Source organism: Maylandia zebra, linkage group LG9 (genome assembly GCF_041146795.1).
Source record: "Maylandia zebra isolate NMK-2024a linkage group LG9, Mzebra_GT3a, whole genome shotgun sequence".
Taxonomy (NCBI): domain Eukaryota; kingdom Metazoa; phylum Chordata; class Actinopteri; order Cichliformes; family Cichlidae; genus Maylandia; species Maylandia zebra.
Genome location: NC_135175.1, coordinates 20,698,409 through 20,712,846, shown reverse-complemented (window position 1 = coordinate 20,712,846; position 14,438 = coordinate 20,698,409). Strand labels below are relative to the sequence as shown.

The window sequence follows — 14,438 nt, the reverse complement described above, 5'->3', positions numbered from 1 at the left end:
TAGATTGATGCTCTCTAATAGATAAATAATATAGCTGCTGGGCAGTAAGTCTGGTTCTGTCCAAAGGTACAATAAAGGGCTTTGGATCACCTCTAAAGCTAACAAATATATGTTATATCTTTTAAATAATTTATTAAAAAAATGCAAAGATATAGAACCAAGAAGGTATTTTTTAAACTAAAATAGATTCACTAATGTAGTATTTATTGAAGTAGAAGCTGGATCTTTGCCTGTAGACTTTACATATGTCAGGTTATCCGAGTGTGACAGAGCGTAGCTCTCAGAAAAAAGAGAAACAGCACACTGATACACTCACAGTATCACTACACCTGTTCCCTTTTTTCTTTCCTCGTCTTTTCCTGCAGCTATGATTTGCTGATTGGTTTGAAAAACAAAACATTCACTGATTATATAATTAATGTGAGGGCTTCTGCATCCTGTCCCCTGTATATTCCTTGACTGGTTGCTGGGTGGTTACTGGCTACTACTCTCACCAGGTAAAATTGGCCGCAAAAATGGTGTTACCGCTCTTTATGATAGCTTTGGTAACTAAAGGATTGTCTCAGTCACTGACTGTGACTCATGAACTAACCCCAGATCTGTGATGAAACTTGAAAAACAAACTGAAAACAGAGATTTTTTGCCTTCAAAGTAAAAAAAAATGCTGTTGTTTCATCCTGAGACCAACGTGTTGTAAAAGTGCAACTTTTACTTTGAAAGGAAACTGTTGCCAGTTCTGGTAGTTGGTGAGAGTCTGGAAATAAGCCTGCATCCATGCAAAGTAATGGCAACTGCGCCAACCTATGGAGGGTCACTTTTGCACTGATTGGACTCTTGGCCCGTGTGACCTTAAAGACACAATTAGGCCACAATGTGTCAGAAGCTAAAACAAAAGGAAAATGCAATCAATCAATCAACCAAATCAAGGCTTCAAAATAGTGATGGAGGAGATGGCCATCATTTATCTACAGTTTATAGAAATGTGTTTCCTCAGCTGACCTTTGAGGGAAGCTATTAGTACAACTGATTAATGATAATGTCCATTAATCACAGAATTCTGACTTTTTCTCCAAAATCTGGAACAAAAAAAAAAGGAGAAAATCCTAAAAACCCTTGTTTTTTTGTTTTGCTTTATGGGTTTTTTCAGTGGCCCTAATCCTCTTCCAGGTCATGTACATCTATTCCTGGAATATGTATTGGGTTTACTCTGTGACTTCCAGGAGAAATGGTTCATCGCAAAAATATTTATTTGTGTTTTTTTTAATATTGATTAGTCTTAATCTCAAAAATTCAAAATGAAAATGTTAATTAATACCTTTTTCAAATTTTGGACAGTGCTTTGGAAAGGACTTCACACAACAAGCCACATTCACAGGCATACAGGATTTTAAATTCTTCCTAATCACACACACAGCAATAGGTGCAACAGAAACTGGTACTTAAAGAGCACTTTTGTACTCAGTTTGAGCCTTCAAGGTTAGTACAAGCCACACTCGCCTTTTTCTATGACTAATCGCGTTTAACCCAACACTCGCAGATACATTGGGGTAATTTTCAGTGTTGGGTTCAGTGTCTCACTTCCTGCCCAAGAATACTTAGACTGGTTCCCCTAGTCTGCATGTCAGATCCCCCCCAAAAAAACAAAATCAACCCTCCTTCGAGCCAGCGACCTAAGGATTTCTGGGAACCCACTACAGTCCTCTGCTCTACCAACTGAGCTATCGAAGGGGACAATGGACAGTTAGGCGTCTCTCACTCAAGAATACAACATGCAGGCTAGAGGAATTTCCATCCTTTGTGATAAGTTGAGCTATGTTAGCTTAGCACAAAGGCTGGAAATTCCTGAATTGAGCTGAACAATGTTAGCTTAGCTAAGTTGATGTTTACTGCACATGCAGGTGAGTGGTGTTCTTCTTCTTCACCGTTGTTACTATACAGACAGTTAGAACTTTTATAAAGAGTGATTTTTTTCCTGCCCCCTTAGTGTGGGCTTAGTGTGCCATTATAATTCCCCACTCTTCACAGTGGTATCCTGAACGGTCTGGGATGCCGTTAGTGAGCTTGGATGCCAGGCTCCATTAGTGTCCCAGCATCCTCTGCTCCGAGGGCTTTGCCTCTGCAGGGAGGACAAAGCAGAGCAGAACCACACAGGGATCGCACAGGTTAAAGATGAAGAGATCCAGGTCTGGGTGGAGGTCTGGTGTCTGGTAAGGAAGGGCAGCTATGTTAACTATCCCACCACATTGTCAGGCTGTACTGGTGAAAGCCAAATACAGCAGGTTGGCAGTGTATTGGGGATTATGCTCTTTACACCACAAAAACCCATAGCTATTAATGAGAACTCATGGAGAGCAAGAACTGTATGTGGCAGTATTTTTCCTACAAGGAGGGAGCTGAGGGAGAGGAATATTTTTAGTGCAGTTCGTCTGTCGGTAAGATTCCTCAAAAACTTCCAGGCTAAAATTCATAAAACTTGGTGGACATGAAGACCAGAGAGGAAAGAGTACATCCAATCAGGGTGCAGATCCCAATCACTTTCTTTAGTGCAACATCATTTATAACAACACAACGGCATTTGAGGAGCTACACCCATGAAATCAGCAGTTTCAAGATGAAATACATTTTTATGGAAAAAATTAACCAGTAGTATGAAAGGAAACATGTTTGACATGCACAGCATTTGACAGTGCACACAACAAATGATGCAAAAGTGGGGAAGATTGTAGCAATTCAAGTAAAAGGCTATAATTTAAGGCTAAAAGCTGCTGTAATGTGCATCAGCAAAACGCTAACACTGAATATTAGAAGATGACTGAACAAGCTTTTCTTTTCCACAACTGATGTTTGCAGGAGAGGGAGTTTTAACCAATAAAACTCCACCATGGCTTTTATTGTGTGCAGTCATTGTCAAAAATAATTACATAAAAATTTAAAAAGATCTTGTGGCTTAAGCTGATGGTTTTGACTTGATTTAAATTATTCACACTTAGCATTTTCCTAAAGAGCACCATGAGCGATGCTAGTAACCGTAATTTAATGTTGCTGTTTCTAGGCAGAATTTGTATTTTGCCTATTGCACCTATTGCAAAAATGTTTTTTTTTTAAAAAAAAAAATATTAACATACATTTTTTTAGATATCAGATTTTAATGCTTCGGGAAATACACCTGCCTATTTCTGAAATTGACGTGCAGCAGCATCACACCAGGCCTCCTCTGCCTTCCATCCCCCACCACAGACACCGAGTGCTAGTGGACGCCATATGGCGAAAGATTTACCATGGTGACACGGACATGAGGCTCTAACTCAAACCTCCATCAGAATGTCAAGGAATATCACAGAGAAGGAAGGAGATGGAGAAAGGAGGTATGATAGCACTGTTCCCTCAGCACAATCGATTCAGCTGGCCTGAACAGTCCCAGTCCCTTCAGCCTCATAAGACTAATGGTGGAAAATCACAACCTGGGGGGTTCGATCCTCTAAAGGGCCTCTGAGACCTTATTAATATGCAGCTTTATTTATTTATTTGATTTAGATTTTTTTGAGGAACGGGCATGCTCTGAAATGTTTGTCGCGTACACTCAATTTTACACGTATAAACAAAAACATTTGAAGCATGTGGATAAAGTATCAGCCGCTCGCTGAGCACAGCGCGGGAAGGCACAAAGACACGCGTGCACACGCTGCAGCCACGCACGCACGCCGCAGAAGGAAACAGAAGCCATAAAAATATTCAGCTGATTGCTCCCTGACTACGCAGTCAAAGTAAGAAAACCCGACAGGTACTATCTCCCCACTCTGCGTGGTACATCTGAATGTGCTGTGCAGGCATTTTCGCCATCTCGGTTCTCTAGGTACGGCTTCCCCTCCCCCCGCCATCTCCATCATACTGTATCCTCATGCACACAGCAGGCTCCCCTCCCCCAGCCCGCCTTCACCATCCCCTGGGAAGATGGAGCAACCAGAGAGAAATTAATTGAAATCTAAACCGCGATGCAGGATTAACTAGGTGAATTCTAGTTGTCACATAATCAGGGCTAGTGTACTGTTTGACTTTCATCAAATGGAGCTGACTGAAACAGCGACCGGGGATAATGACAGGGAAAAAGGAGCCAGCTGCTGTGCCCCCCTCCCCCTCTTTCTCTCTCTCTCTCTCTCTCTCCATCCCATCCCTTCCCCCCTCTCCTCAGCATCTCTCCCTCCTGTCTCCTACCCTCAGATGTAAATTTGGGTCCTTCCTATGGCTGACGAAGTGTTGTTGTATGGAGGAGATCCTAGAAGGGGCAAAACTGCAAAATTCTGCTATCACATACTCTGACCTCCCTGCCTTCCACATACACAGATCTGATACGGAGACAGATAAGCAGCACTAACAAACAGCTGCAGGATCTTCATCTGTCTTTATCATGACCGTGTGCCACTAGCGAAGGAAATACTTTATCACATACAAGAGAGTGTACTATGTCGTGCACGCTGGCAACGATCTGACTAAGGAGCTCGAATTATCGCACACTTACACAAAAAAGACAAATCACGTCGATATCATCTTCCGTAAGCATCTATGTGTCATTACACATATCATGTAAAGCAACTGTGGTATTTGCTGTACTAGCACTTGAAAAATGCAATCTGTCATTTCCACCCAACTACTGTAAATGCACCGTGGTATTTGGCTTTCTTCTGAGACAACAGAGGATGAAATGTTAAAGTAAAGTGGGTCAAACAGCACACAGCTCTGATGAAGCATGACTTACTGCAAAAAAATGAGAGCATGTCAAAAGATTTCTATTTCCCTTTGAAGGGATGGTGTAGATAGGGCAACGCGATGCGCTGTGAAGAAAAGGCACTTGATCTATTTTGAATGCTGAAAATGTCCTCAGGTCAATCTTACATGGTGTTTTTTTGATCAGACGCTGATGCAAAACACAAATAAACTATGTATCTTGTTCAGCGTATAGCGCCAACTTGCAGGGAAAACCATCAAGAAAAGTTGCTTTTCAGAGAATATTTGTGTTGCAGATCATTTAAACTGCTTAAATTACACTTTTAATAATATGAATACTGCATTTGCCTTTTATTTAGCAATACCTGTACTAATCAACTGGAGTAAAGAGGCAACATTTTGGTGTTAAAATTGGCGCAGCTCTGCTGCTGCTGCTTCCAGCAATAAAATTATTTCTTTAGAATTTCACGCCGTTTAAAAATCAATATTGTAGCAAGTTGTCCGTGAATGTTTCTGTGTGCATATCTATAGTGTGGATAGCAGTGGGTGTGGGCAGTACAGCAGAGCAAGCTGCCAGCTACCCAGTTGATAATATAGCTTGGGCTTATGCCCAGCAAGGTTGACCTCAGTCTGTTGGCTTGCGATGTCATTTACCACCTGCCACACACACACACACACACACACACACACACACACACACACACACACACACACACACACACACACACACACACACACACACACACACACACACACTCTATCACTTTCACTGCCTCGGTTCAACCTCTACACATCCTTGTTTCTCTACAAACACACACACAAATATACAGGTCTGTCCTCAGGTAAAGGGGGTTGCTACATGCAGCTACAGGCAGCTGTGTGATGGACTAAAGTGTGCTCAACAAGTGTCAGTGTGAATATGTGAAGGTTCAAGAAAACGATCAACAAAAGAAAAAGAGGATGAAATGAAGTTCATCTTGTGAGAGGTTTGTAGTTTCCAAGAGCAAAGGCCACAGAGGCTAAAGAAAAAAGCAAGAGCGAGAGAGAGAATACAACACGCACCAAAACAGACACGTACCCGGGCTTGTGCACAAATTCAGGCACTTCGACAGAGATGTGTGTCGCAGGCATGCGGAGCGGCATACCTGGACAGATGGCAGGCAGTCATCCCGATGCACCTGCCATCAGCGTGCCGCCCGAGAGGCAGAACAGAAACTGTTTCATCTCTCTCTCTCTCTCTCTCTCTCTCACACACGGATGGATCTGTTTCTTCGATAAAGGCACGCCGCATGGATGCTGATGTGAGTATGGCTGTGCACCGCTGTCTGTTTTAAGTCATTTAACAAATAGAAGAGCAGAAGTTCTTATAAGCATCTGAACTACCTGCACTAGCTTTAACAGTAATACAATATTTAAAATATATTAATATATAAAAACGTACACTTGACTACAAGCAAGATTAATTCCAACAATATCACCTGTAATATTTCATTTAGCATCACTGATTAATCACACGGTTTGGTTTATTAGTACGAGCTTGAACTCTGACACCTGGATTAATTTCATCCGATCTAATTAAGATCGATTTTTGTTCAGTCAAATGTTTTACTGTGGGACAGAGAGGAGGCTGTGGCTATTGCACGATTGCTGCAGTGTGCGTCTCTGCCCAGTAAAAACCTGCGAGCGACTCTGATGCTCTCCATTACAGAGAGAAGCGATGGATGGAGAGGCTAACAGACTACCAAAACCCACTGCTCCAGCCTAAATCACATTTCAAAGCATACAGGAGTCTATTATAGGAAATTAGAAGGGCCTTGGATCTCAACAAGTCTATCCTTCAATTTTATTGAGTCTTCTCGGTAGCCCTCGGTGTGTTGTGTATACTTGTCAATAGCAATTCATCTACATGTGTTCTGTTGACAAACAGTGCCAAGCGTGTGTCTGCAGCTCAAACGAGTGCATGTGTGTGAATGCACGTGCACACACTGGTATCCTTAACCCCGCCCTTAGTAGCAGGAGAAATAAATGCACGAGGTAATAGTTTGAGGTCCTGGGTGACGTTCGGAGAATCTGATATTGAGTGGATTTTTCTAAAGTCCAAACACAAATTCAAACTAATCACCGCCCACATGGAAAAGGAATAGAAAAAAAAGTTTTACATTCCTTCCAACAATTTTTTTATGACTTTTATACATCTCCCTAGATGTATATGTCTCATATTTGGATAAAAAAATGCCCCGTTTACATTTTTCTTAAACAGTATAATTACACAAATTCAGCATGAATCCAGTTGTATGGCAAAAATGTGAAAGGGGCCTCTTATATAAGCAAATCACAGTATGAGATACATACAAGTCTCGACACGCTATATATATAAAAGAGGAATTTATGTCTACGTTTGCAATTTTTTGTCTATTTCCTTCTATTTTGGAGGAGCAATGTTAAAAATATAGTAAAATAAAGCCGAAGCTTCTAAACACTAGTAGGAAGTATGAGTCTCTGCTATCTAGGGATCGGCGCTATTATTGGATTCAACAATGAAACTTTGTTGTCCTGCTATTCTACACCACAAATACTAGTCAGTTAAATAATATACCACGATTAATACATTTTATAACATTATTAATACATAAAGTATTATTAACACTTCATGTACAACAGCAGTTAACTGGTGGGTCTAAGATGAAACACAACTGCCTGCCACTGGTTTGCAGCCGTGGTAAACAGGGACCTTCTCTTTCAGCGCCAGCACGCTGGAAAGTGGGACAGATGACATCAACATTTTGATTTAGAAAATAAAAATGAATAGTTGCATTTAAGCCTTGTTATAATAAAAGGACACATAACTCAGCTGGAGCATTGCATTAGCACACTGATCGGCGTCACTACAAATCTTTAGGACAAAAAGGCTGCTGGTGGTAGCACCGCTTGTTATACTCAACAAAAATATTAGTGTCGTTACTGACCACACATTGGCGAATCATGATGAGTTAAAAGAAAAAAATCACACCGAGTAATAAATTTACTGGACACCTTATTAAACACACCTTGTCATCTGTGTTGACATGGCAGCATCACACAGTTGCTGCAGATTTGCTGGTTTCACACCCACGATGTGAATCTCCCATTTCACCACATCACAAAGATGCTGTATTGGATTGAGATCTGGTGAGTGTGGAGGCCGTTTGAGAAAAGCAAACTCATAGTCATGTTCCCAAAACCAGTTTGAGATGATTAGAGTTTTGTGACACGGCGTGTTATCCTGCTGGAAGCAGCCATCAGAAGATGAGTAGAGTGTTGTCATAAAGGGATGGACATAGTCAGCAACAATACTCAGACTGCGGTGTTTAAACAATGCTCAGAAAAGAAGAACTGATCCCCCACACCATTACACCACCACAAGCAACACCATGCTTTCATGTTGTTTACACTAAATTCTGACCTACTATCTGAATGTTGCAGTATATCAGTATCAGTATCATCATTTTTCCACTTTTCTGTTGGCCAATTTTGGTGAGATTGTGTAACCTGTAGCCTCAGCTTCCTGTGACGACTGAAAGGTGGCACTCGGTGTGGTCTTCTGCTGCTGTAGCCCATCTGTTTTAAGATTTGCTGTGTTGTGCATTCAGAGATGCTCTTCTGCATATCTTGGTTGTAGCGAGTGGTCATTTGAGTGACGGCTTGCAGCCTGGCCATTCTCCTCTGACCTCTGCCATCAACAAGGCATTTTTTCCACACAGAGCTGATGCTTATTGGATATTTTCTCCTTTTCAGACCATTATCCGTAAACTGTAGAGATGATTGTGCTGGAAAATCCCAGTAGCTGGCAGTTTCTTAAACTCGCCAGCTCATATGGCACCAACAGCCATTCTAATATGGTAAATTAAGGTAGATGTCTTACTTAAAGAGTAACCAATAAGTCAAATTGTTTCCCAGTTGTACTAAGAAAACTCTGCATCATCCAGAAAGAATGAAGCGTACTGGATGTGTACTTTATTCAATTACTGCTACTTTCATCAGGTGGTAAAAAAAAGAAGAAGAATCATTTGAATCTTAAATCCAAACTCTGTGTAGTTTTAAAAAAAAATCATTTTCTCAGCATTTTATGGCTTTAATGAAAAAATATATAGGTAGGAATATCTTCATGCTGGCAGCTGTAAAAATTCCTAACCATCATATTCATGTTTCCCCTCCAGCCTTCAGACCCCCTTCTAAATTTCCATCCACCTCCCTCCCATCCACACTCCCGCTGTCTGTCTGCTCCTGCAGAGAGCCACAGCTCACAATCCATGTGCATCATGTCAGATAATTTTGTGGCGGCGAATCAATAATGCAACCGTAAATTTCATTTAAATAAACATTAGTGGCCTACTTAATTAATGAAACCTCGTCTGCAATTTGTCAGTGTCAGGAGTGCTAACCCCTTTGATGTTGGTATGAATATTCTTTTTCAGAAAATGAGGCGCCCGCACGATTAGAGCTTATTGTGGCGTTAGCCTCTTCCTCACCGTCAGCGACGCTGCCTCAATTTGTGCAGGGCTTATCAAGAGTACACAGCATCACCAGATTAAAATCATTTACTGTGCAGAGGAGACAATGGGAGGCTGTAAAATGAGTGTGGGGAAACATCATGAAAAATAGTGGGGGGAATATCTAATGAATCTAATCTACATACAAGCAACTTGATCAAATGCTTGAGCAATTTCAGAGGCCATACATCAAACAGTACATGACATTAACATCGAATCAATATCTAGCAGGTCCACACCCATAAGCCGTAGCGCTGAGCGCTAATAACCGGCAGGGTTATGAGAGATAAATAAAAAGACAAATATAAACAGCCGACTATCCTTTTGTGAGACGAGCATCTGACCTGTCCTTGTCGGTGTGCGGAAAACAGCTTCTCGCGACCCAATTTCATTCAGCTACATAATTTAGCGGTGAGCCACGTGACTTCATAACCACTGCAAAAATATTCATCAAAACAAGTTAGCGAATCTATTTCAGCAGACTCGCTTACAATCCCTGGTCCCACCATTACAACTGTTTCATTAGTTGGGAGAACAACTCATAAAGGCATAGCTGACCTAAATAAGTCAAGTTGATCAGCGCATAGCTCAAGTTGATAAATTTAAAACATTCAAGATGGCATAAAAGGATTTGACTTTTAGCCATGGAACTAAAATCAGACTGACAGCAGTTCAGCTAATACAGAAAGTGATATAGCAGCAAGAGACTACCTTGACTGTCAAAACGTGTTTGTAAGTCACATTTCACCTGAAACATATCAGTCAAAACACAGTCACTGATCAAGATAAAGAGCTATAAATGGGAAATGTTAGAAAAATCTTTATCCAGGTGTTAAAACAAAGGTACGGACATATTTCTATTCATCCCTTCTTATCCTTTTTCTTTTTTACCGCCCCTCTCGTTGCTGGTGATAAAGCCAAATTGCAATTATTTGGGGGAGACAGTGGGAATAAAATACAAATGCATACAAAGCTGTGTTGAAATATTCTAGGACATTTAGAAGTATAGGTTTCCTATCACCACAAAGAAAGACCGACTCAAATGCATCTATAAAGAGAAGCGTCGTGGATAAACGCATAAATGTTTTCTGTAGCGCTTTGCAGTCGACTCCAGCAGTTCATTCATTCTTCAACAAAAACCAGGTTACAGCGCAGAGCCAAAAATCTGATTAAAGCTCAAGGTATGAACGAGACAGAATATAGAAACTGGAAATCACACCCCCAACCAATCTTTATTTGGGACACCTGAAATAGGCCAGTGGCTGGTTTCCTCCTATCAGAGGAGCCCTGGGAAACCTGAGAGAGAGACTGGAGGGAAAAGAAGAGAGTGAGGAGGTGGAAGGATGACTGTGGCGGTGGTGGGGGTGGTGGGGGGATTCAGCGGGGCCTTAAGTGTGCTATCATAGGCGTCTCTTGTGCCTGCCTGCTTTATTTGCAGTAGTCAGGTTAATGAGTCCACCAGCCCACTTGATGTTGAGAGGCCTGCCACAAAGAGCTGCCTCATTAGAGTTAGCCTGGCACGCTGCTCTGAGACAAAGGGACATTCACACTGCTGAATGCCTTTACGCTCCTCAATGCTGCCAGCCTGTGAGAGCCAACACCATGGCATAGCCCCCTGCACACGTCCTGGCGCCTGGCCAGCCACGCCACGACCCCAAGTTTGCTGGCTGGACTCGCAGGCTGCAGCGGTGCTAGTAAGCGGCAGGGTGTACTAAGATCAGCTGTAGCGTGCTGTGGGTTAGTAATGTAAAAGCCACGATGTAGGAAGCTGGGAGACCAGCTGGAGTATTGAAGATTCTGATTGGTTCCCCTGGCTTTCTTCCTTGGTTTATCTTTGTATTTGCACCAGGCGTTGCCTCAACATTCATCTCTTTCTGTGCAGGCAACTCTTAGCTGACAAGGTCTAAAATACATATGCAAATTATCTTAAAAAAACAAAACGATTTGCTGCCAAAATATATCTAATTATATGACATAACAAATGAAGTGCTGTCAGCGAGCGTGATCCCTGCCTGTGATAACAGTTACTTTATCAGCTGAGGTGCTGGAGGTATTTAAAAGTCACTGCTCTGTGTAATTTCATGCTTGGCAACTAGAGGCTGCAATATCTGTATCTACAAGAAAACCAGCCTCCCACCTAACCTGAAGTCTATAGAGAACTTTTATGTTTTAGAGGCAAACTCAAACTTTTGTTTGTGACAACAATGATGCTAATATCTTAGATGGCATGTATATTTCAGATCTTACATTTAATACTGTAAGAAGTGGATACGTGGACTTGGATATTTTGGTATAAAGTGTCACTTTTTAACTCCTGTTACTGTTATATAGTCAACGCAGAGCACGGGATTAGACTTTATATCAGCCGTATTCCATGTTAGATGCACTGGTTGTGATCCAGTTCACCGCTTCAGCACAAAAAAAGGAAAAAATCTCTTAAGGCTTGGGGTCAGGAGTTAAATATTTTCTGCATAGGCAATCCGCTCTTTCCACCACACTATTTATAGCGCAGGCAGAAACAGCTGAGCTGACTGCAGTGATGTCACTTGCGCTGATGGAATGCTTTGTTCCACAGCGTGTGCGCATACCACCTGGGTCTGTGCGAGCTGCGAGGGAAGCTCGATGCAGGAGCCAAGATGGCTGACAGTTGCCCCATTTTTTTTCCAAGTGTTAAAAAGAAATGAAAAAAGAAAAAAAATGTCACTATCTTCTTAACCCAGACTGTCCACAGCCTCCAAATATAACCTCATAAAAGCATTAGGTCCTCTGACACGGCTCTGTGTGTTAATGTCATAAAAAGATAGCAGCGTTTGGGGCTGCCGTTTAGCGCTCATGCCAAAGTAGGGTAACATCAGCGTGAGCTCTCTCTCTTTCTCTCTCTCTCTCACACACACACACACACACACACACACACACACACACACACACACACACACACACACACACACTGCGGCTGAAGAGGAGAAAATAACACGTCGCCATCTTAAGCGTTTAACTCTTTGTCGTTCTGTGCATGCCGTGCATACGGCTGAGGTGTTCAAGAAGCACTATACCCATATATATATTTTTAGTACGCCTTTGGGCTTCTTTCAGTGTCCCTAAAAGAGCATGGTTGCCTGGCAACCGTTATTGTTGCCATGGAGATTCATGTGTTGGCAGCTGCTGCAATCAGCATTAACTCAAGGCACATATTCTCATTCCGATAGTCAGGCGATGGGAAGGCAACTAGGACACACAGTCAGAGAGGGATAGTAATCACTGTGAAACATATGCTCATCCATTACTTGCTGCATTAATACAATTATATCAAAAAGAAATTTATGGCTGTGCTTTGATGCAATGATCGCATTTCAGACAGAGCCATAAAATTCCACCTCATAACGGATCCCCACTTTTATTTAATAAATGGCACCAGGCTGTAACGCAACGGAAAACAATGCCATTTCTCCTCTGACATAAGAAGCAAATCTGTTCAAAACGTCCCTGCTCAGAGTCACATCTGTTCCCATTTGTCTTTTAAAGCAGCAAGGTAAAAAAGAAAGAAAGAAAAAGAAACAACAAAAAAACTCAATGTATGTGAAAATCTGTACACGATATAACCGGGTTAAACGAGACAATGGCAACCCGGCTGAGAGATGTGAAAAATAGATCTCGCGAATGGCACGTTTGACAACACTGTTCGCACATTAAATAATTTCACATAGACCCTTATTACACAGTAAAGTGTATAGCGTTTGAGAGACAGTGAGGCTTACGTTTAGTGATAAATTTCAGACTAAACTCAATATTTTCAGCAGCTCTCTGCCAGCTGCTGCTGTTTCATTTCGACCTGTTGGGGGATAAGTGATATTTACCTCTTTCCATTCTTCATATGGGGAGGCATCCATGCCCGCTGGAACAATTGCAGCCCTGTTGTGAGCAGAAACACACGCAAGATCATGATAGTAGTTATTTCCCCTCTTTTTTTTCCCTTTTCCATGCTCCCAGCTCACTCTGTCACTTTGCTGTTGACATCACAGAGTTATGTAGGGATAAAGAGGCAGAGAAAAACAATAACAGACCCATTGACCCCTATTTCACAAACCTTGGGGGTATGGGAGAAATCCACTTACAAGGCTGGAACAGACCTGCTGATTGGGCCTCAATAGGCTTTCTATTAGGGAGCAGCAGAAGTGCAGCAGAAGGTCCTGACTACTGCCATTTCTGAGTGAGGATGTTTCTGTGATGGTGCAGATTTACATCTAACCTCCTGTACGCCTCGGGTTTGAAGCAGACACCGGACTGTATCTGGAATCAGAGGGAAAACTGGATAAGTGTGCGACGCAGTTACACAGCTATACATTATTCCACACTGTACCTTATAAAATCAGCAATCTGATCATATCACTCCCGCTGCATCTGTTTTTAAAGAAAAAAATAAATAACTGCGACCGAGCAAAGCGAAGCAGCGGCAGCACTGGAATACAAGTTATTAGAGCAAAATGATTTCCAGAAGGATGAGCACGTGTGTCCAAAATAAATGAATTCAATTTTTAATTCAATTACTGTTTTATGTTCAAGGTGGGCAATGCAGAGGAGGCAATCCACTGCACTTTAAGGCTAAAGACACAAATCTTTCCGAAACAAATCAAGATTAAGCCGCTCGTTTTACATTTATTAAAAAGAAAAAGAAGGAGAAGAAGAAGAAGAAAAAAAAGCCTGGGGTTTTCCTTTCAGCAGAGCAACCCTCAGACTATCGACTTCACTAAAAAGAAAACCTTAGGTTAATGGTTCTGTAAATTTCCCCTCTCTAACAGTTTTAATTGCACTACACAAGAGAAACATGGCTTTGGGAGTCAGACGCTATGATCTCCTGCCATAAGCATTAGAATGGAGGCTCACCTTGCTTTCTCTGGATGCTGCTGGTTGACATTTAACATCACAGAGAGAGGGGAGGTGCAGAGCCAGGTGCCCTACATGCACATTTGACCCCCTGCTAATGTCATAAGGGGAAGGTCCCACACACCCTTGCTTCGCTCATACAAAACACTACAAGGCTGCAGAGTACTATCTAAGTAATTACAGATAGACTTTAGTTACCTCTTAATATTTACATGTATATAGCATAATCCTGCAACTTAACGTTTCCACTGCATGAAATAAAAAGCTCAGTGTTTTATTGAATTATAAAGAACATATCAGTGTCTG

The 14,438-nt window shown here is 41.8% G+C and overlaps 1 long non-coding RNA gene across 2 annotated transcripts in view; it reads right to left on the bottom strand.

Annotated features, from left to right (window-relative positions):
- LOC143420302 (uncharacterized) overlaps positions 1-14,438 on the bottom strand; it is a 49,399-nt gene that overhangs the window by 32,470 nt on the left and 2,491 nt on the right. The window contains exons 2-3 of one of the 2 annotated variants that reach the window (XR_013100120.1): positions 13,336-13,538; positions 13,106-13,160 (exon numbers count right to left, since the gene is read on the bottom strand). This is a non-coding gene — a long non-coding RNA (uncharacterized LOC143420302). The remainder of the gene's footprint in view (positions 1-13,105; positions 13,161-13,335; positions 13,539-14,438) is intronic. The other variant, XR_013100121.1, reaches the window with a different exon arrangement.